Source organism: Miniopterus schreibersii (genome assembly GCF_964146895.1).
Source record: "Miniopterus schreibersii genome assembly, chromosome: 6".
Lineage (NCBI taxonomy): Eukaryota > Metazoa > Chordata > Mammalia > Chiroptera > Miniopteridae > Miniopterus > Miniopterus schreibersii.
In genome coordinates, this window is record NC_138107.1 from 91,025,749 (window position 1) to 91,032,076 (window position 6,328).

The window sequence follows — 6,328 nt, forward strand, 5'->3', positions numbered from 1 at the left end:
TCCCCATCCCAGGGATGTGTCCCTGAGCCAGGGGTTAGGCCGTCCTCCCAACAGCCCCTGCAGTAGCTTCCCTGGGTCGGCTCCAGGGTGTCCCGAGTCACAGGTTTCCCCCTCTCTTTCCCGACACATGTCTTATGTTGGAGACCATGTTCAGTTAATTTTACAGGAAAGGGTGAGTGAAAAATAAATTTCCTGATCTATTGTTCTCAGGCTGTCTTTAATCTGCCCTCATATTGGACTAACAATTTGATAGGGCAGAATTCAGAGTTTAAAATACTTTTCCCACTAGAAACCTGACGGTCTTGTATCAGTGCGGCAGCCAGTCTCTTTGATAAGTCACACATCACTCTGACGTTTCCTTCTCTGCAGGTCACATGTGATTCCTTTATTGGGGCTTTTGAAAAGATTAAAGTTATGGAGGTAACATTGGTTACTAACATCATGTAATTGGAAGGTACTTTTCATCATAATTTGGTATCTGTATACTCAGTTGTGCACTTCACCTTCTTTGACTATATATATATATATATATATATATATATATATATATATATATTTATTTTAATATGTTTTCATTGATTTCAGAGAGGGGGAGGGGGAGAGAGAAACACCAATGATGAAAGTCACTGATGGGCTACCTCCTACAGGCCCCCTACTGGGGATCGAACCCAAAACCCAGGCATGTGCCCTGACTGGGCATCGAACCACAGACCTCCTGGTTCATAGGTTGACGCTCAACCTCTGAGTCAAGCCACCTGGGCTGTTACCCTATATTTTGAGCACTTTACCCAATTCTCCCTCCCCCATCTCCCGGTAACCACCATTCTGGGACCTGTGCTTATGAGCTGGATTGTTTTTGTTAGTTCACTGGTTACTCTTTGTTTTATATTCCATCACCCGTGAGTGGCTAAAGCTGAAAAGGAGGGTTTTGTTTTGATTTTCAAGTCCTAGGTAAGAGTCTTTCTAATTCACCTTTGTGTTAAGCCTTTGAGTTTAAATAAGACATCAAAGTCTTTTAAGCACTGGGCATTGTTCGGTCATCTTACTTGATAGTCTCTTTGATGATCTCTTCCCTCCGTGTTTTCGGGTCTCTCTCTAGCAGAGATGTTATGTGGATGTTGGAAATGCTGGACCAGTCTTCCAAAATGGTGGCCTTATTTCTTAGGTCTTCTTTTCTTTGTAATTGGACATGCTTTTGAGGGTGTTTCTTGAACTCTGTCTTTCAAGATTTTATTTCGACAGTTGTATATTTTAAGAGATTTCCAAGCTCTGCCTTGGTTGTGCTGCATGTGAGCTGGGCCCCATCCCCCAACATTGGGCTGTGGACGTTTCTTGTGTGCAGGGCTGGCAGGCCCACCCGGGAGGCCCCGGTCAGATTCAGTTCCCGGGATCATGATCCTTGGGGCGCAGAGGGTGTAGCGCCTTTGTTATGCTCCCTCTGCGCCCTGGTCACGGTCACTTTAGAGAAGATTCCAAGTGTGTTTCTCTGCTGCCGCCTTCTGGGCACCTTGGGAATAACACCCGGGTGCAGGTGCTCAGGAAAAGCTGTTGGGTAGAGTGGATTATTTGTGACTGTTGACCTCCATTTGCAGGTCATGTTATTGAAATTTCTTACATCCTTATTGTATTTTTAGTGGGCGTCTATTGGTTCTGAAAGAGGTAGGCTCTGCCCCTGAATGAGAGGTGTGTTAAATCTATTACAATTATAAATTTGTCTGTTTTCCCTTGTAAGTCTGTTTTATATTCTTGAAGTTTGTTATTAAGTTCAGACCTTTTTACCCATTCTGAAGCAACCAGCTTTAGAACAACTCACTTTATTTTTCCCTTCAAAACATGTTTCCGTACCTTATACCTTCTATTATCCAAAGCATACAATTTCTTTCAATTAATTAAAATTCTTTTTTTAAAAAAAATGTATCTTTATTGACTTGAGATAGAAACATCAATGATGAGGGAGTCATTGATCGAGCCCACAACCCGGGCATGTGCCCTGACCGGGAATCGAACCCTGACCACCTGGATCCTAGGTCGATGCTCAACCGCTGAGCCACGCCCAGCCGGGCCAATTAATTAAAATTCTTAACTCTTTAAAACCTTTTGCTTTTAGTGACCCCTCTAAAGTAAGCAATTACTATTCTTTAGATTGAGTTTTATTAACACATTTCAAACATACTCTCAGTTTCAAAAAGCACACCTCCCACAAATTATAAGACATTACATTAACAGCTTGAAATTTAAAAAGGAATAGTTGAAATAAGTGAAATTGATTTACATAGATGACTAAGGTTCTCCTTTTTCTTTTTCTTTCAAAAAGGCTCACCTCCCAGAAACTTGTATTTTATTTTAGTATTTTAAAAGATTATCTAGATAAGAGTTTTTGACCAGGTATTTGCATTTCAAAGGTCCAAGGCCTGGGTTTCATAAAACCAATTATCTATGTGCATTCTGAGGAACTGAGGAGGTTTGGGGAGGTAAAAAGATTTGGTGGGCTTGGATATTTTGGAGCCACACCTGTGGCCCTATAAAGACTAATTGTAAAATAAAGACAGTCACTCTTAAAACCTTAAGGATTGGGAAATATTGGCAAAAGACTAACAAACTCATTCATCCATTCTTTGAAATGGGCGAGGGCGAGGGGGATGGCTAGATTTAGAGCTAGGGCTGGGGCTAGGGCTACGGTTAGGGTTGCTAGGGTTAGGGTTAGGATTCCTTCAGCCTGCCTGGGATTCAACTGTCGATGGTGACCACATGATATTTTTCTGACTCATCATCTACATGTCTGAGTCTATTTGTCCACTGAGAGCAGGAGTCTCACAGGGAGGAGCCACTCCTTTGTGTCTGTACCACCTTGCTCCCACTCACCGTCTGATTCTTAAACAGGAGCTCCCTGTTCAAACAAACTCCACTCAGTACACAGAGCTAACCATATTATGCCCACCCATGATCTAGCATGTAGAAGGTGGGCTCCCACCAAGCCACAGGAGGGATGTGTGAAGCCAGAGGACAGGGGAAGAGGTAAACACTTCTCACCAGCCAGGAGTATCCGCTGTTGGCTGCATCTTCATCTTCTGTGATCTGGCCCTCATGAGGGCCAAAGTGCAGACCCACCAGTAGATCCGATTCCTCATTCCACACTCCAAACCCAGCCTCAGGGATGCCTGACAGTCTGATTTTCAACCCAGGGGACAGATTGAGGGCTGAGCAGTTGGGGTGACCCTTGTCCACTGCACTGTCTTTTACAAATATAGGGGACCCATGCACAGCACAGCTGTCAATGAAGAAGTTCTGACACTTCTCACAATCTGGAGGCAAGAGGAACAGGGATCAGGAAAGGTATAGTGCATGTTCCTGGACATAAAGAGCTTCAGAGAGAACCCAGGCACTCACATTATTGAGCCTCAATCCTGTACTTCAGGTCATGAGAAGAAGGGAATGATTTGGGGACCCAATGACCAGATGAAATTATTGTATCAAGATATAACATGCTTCTTGGTGAGGGTCACTTACAGAGGTAGTTGTTGTCCTGGAGTTCTCTGACCTCTTGGTACACGTGGCCCTTTCTTTCTCATTGGCTGTACATCTGCACCTACATCTCCTTCCTCCTGAGTTCTAAGTTTGAGAAGAGCAGGTGAGCGAGGGTGGTGGGGTGTGTTTTGTGAGAAAACACACAATCTCCTCCCATTAAATTATTACCTGTTCTTCTATATACTCTGGTATTTTCCTCTGTTAACTAAGAGACACTAAGACTCCACAAAGACTACCGAAGACCAATTCAATTTTAGTTTCTAGATTTTCCCATTATCAGGGAAAATCTTTCCCAATCTTTACTCATTCATAAAATATTTATTGAGGGCACATTATGGGTTAGGTATTGAGTAAAGGCTTGGGCATACAACACCAAGAAAGTATGGTTGCTATTATCACAGATGGATTTATAGGACAACTTGCATGTGTCAGTTACTTTAAATATAATGTAATGCTCTCAAACAATATATGAGTCATGTATCCTTATGTTCCCTTTACACATGAGCATTCAGGAGCTCACAGTTTATAAGATTTGCCCAAAGTTCCAGTGCTACCTTCTGTCTCAGCTTAGTCCAGCTTCAATCCAGGCCTCTGCAGTCTACCCCACATACATAAGCCATACTTACCAGCCTTTCTAGAGGACTTAGTGGAACTGAAACCTCCAAATTATTTCTCTTACCCAGTTTTGGTCTAGAGTGCTGTCCAGAGGTACTTGCTTCTCCAGGAGGGGACACTGGTTTCTGGGCCGGCTCTGAACCACTTGTGGTCAGCAGATTTGCTGTTCCAAACAATTCCTTCCAACTGGAATCATTACTTAATGGTGCCCTGGACATTGGCTTCAATGTAAAAGTCACACGTTAAAAGACAACATTCATTTCTTTAATTCTTTAGGACTTATGATATATTTTACATGCATGACTTTAATCAATACTTAAACAACCCTTGGAAATACCTAGGGAGTATGAATATTAGAGGGAAAAGAAAGGGCCGTGTGGGTAGTGAATCCATGATTGGAACCCATGACTTAAGGTTCTTTCCTTTCAGCTTTCTCTATAATAGTGAAAGTGAGGGGTATTGGGGAGAGAAAAAAGAAATAGTTGGCAGAAACATAGCTAAACAATAAAGAAAATGGTGTTGAAATTTGCAAATTGCTGTATCTTGGAAAGAATATTTGTGATTAGTTTAGCTGGCTCCCATCAAGTATGTTTGAGGAAGGTTGTATCACTAGCTAGTTCTCTTCAGTTTTCTGATCTATAACATGCTCATTCTTAATGTTATAGTGAACATGAAATACAATGATGTCCACACCAAAGTATTTTGTGAGCTATTTAATACAGTATGACTGAGATTACAGTCCTGTTATTTTACCCCTCAGCCATCTCCATATTTGAAATTGCACGTTAATCATCTTTAGTATTCATTGACCTTCCTCTAGTTTAATTTGTAAATATGAAATCATTCATTTGGCAAACATTCAGGGGACCCTCAGGGACCCTGAGCTGAGCCTGGGACTTCTTAGAAGAATCAGCGTCTCAAAGAGCTCACAATGCAGAGCCAGGCAGGCTGAACAAATGGTTCCAAACAAGATGAGAGTGGCCTAATTAGAGCTCAGAGAAAGAAACTGGTACTTCCTCCTACAGGAGTGGACATTTGAAATCAGTTCCAGATGGATAAGTTTCTATTGAATAGTGTGTAGCATATATGCAGTCCTTAAGTCACTTTATTATTTATTTTTTGTTCCTCAATCATCAAACTTGAAGCTTTTCAGGGATGGGAGATGCTTTCTTTTATTAGAGTGGGAGGCTCTGATACCGGGGATCCTGTACCCTTCTTCATCTGGGACCACCCACTGTACAAACTGTCTATACATCAGTGAGCTTCTGTTAGTTAGAGGGTCTTAGTGCATCTCTCAGTGAAGCATAGCAGAAAAGAGCTGAGTTTGGAATCACCAGTCAGATGAATGATGCAGTGATATATGAATAAGACAGGGTAAAATGTGTAGAACTATGACTGGTTTAATGAGCTTGTAAGTGGTTTAGAGAAGAGGCTGTGGATTACATTACACTACCACTGATACTGCGATCTCAGAAAAATCAAACATTTCTATATGTCTGAAACCTTAGCTTCCTCATCAGAAACGGTGATAGTTATAGCTCATAGGAGTGGGGTAAGGTTTAAGTGAGTTTATTCATGTAGAATTCTTAAAGTCTGAAACATTGTGAAAATAAAGTGAGTGGTAGCTACTATTGTTGCTGTTGTCATGAACTATTAAGATGATAATATCGGACATTGTATTGAAGAGATCAGCAGAGGAAGGCAGCGGTTCCTAGGATACTCTCTGCATTTTCCTACTCTTACCTGCATTTGCATCCATGAGTAAGATTTTCTTGTCAACAGGATTTGGGAAATACTCACCTTCTGGTGTTTACTCTGTTCCACTCTGAAGGCCACCCAAGAAGGTTTGACTAAAAGATGATGAGAAATCAGTGTTTTGGTTGGTAATTTTTTCCCAAATCTGGAGATTCTTATTAGGGACAGAGAATTCTAAATCAGAGAGTAATACAAGGATAGTCCAAGGATAACTGGAAAATATATTCTGAGGTTTCCTTAAGGCCTATGATTCTATTGGGGACATCAACCAATTATCTTAGAATGTTTAAAAAAAAAAAAGACAAAGCTTCCTCCTATGTTTACAAGGTATCTATTACATTTATGTAAAAAATTGGCCTATTCATGACAGAAATGTAATAAATGCCACGTAACCGTTCACAAACTCCATTTCTCCTTTCTGTCTTCTTGATTC